We start from the raw sequence: 517 nt of genomic DNA on the forward strand, positions 1-517 counted from the left end.
ATTTGCTATTTTTCATATTCAACAGGGGATGGCCAGTGTTTATGTTCGCACAGTAACGGTTTATAATGAAGAGTTGGAACAGGTACGTTGGGAAAAACAAAAAGTAGGCCTACTACGATAATAAATTTAAATAATGCATGAAACAACACAGGGAATGTGTTGAATACAGAACTGTACCGGTACATCTAGTAGGGTTAGTCATAATTATCATGTCATCGAACAAAATGGACATAGGCCCAAATAAAGCAATATATATATATATATATACTGGGTATTATCACTCTACAGAATGTTTCATGCTAATGCAATCTTCAGGAGTGAGAGAATACAAGGATTGTGGAGTATATGAATGCTAAGACAGGTGAAAATGCAAATGAGTTAATTGTTTTTAAGTAGGTATTTTTTGCTGTGCCTGCATTTAGACAATAGCTCGGTTCTTTTGTTTAGTATTGACTGTTTGTCTGAATATATTATGTGAAGTTTCTCGGTTATGCACAGGTTGCAGCGTTTTGTTTTT

This window comes from Anneissia japonica, unplaced genomic scaffold, assembly GCF_011630105.1.
Source record: "Anneissia japonica isolate Jap-2015-1 unplaced genomic scaffold, ASM1163010v1 scaffold19314_len26200_cov108, whole genome shotgun sequence".
In the NCBI taxonomy this organism is placed as follows: Eukaryota; Metazoa; Echinodermata; class Crinoidea; order Comatulida; family Comatulidae; genus Anneissia; species Anneissia japonica.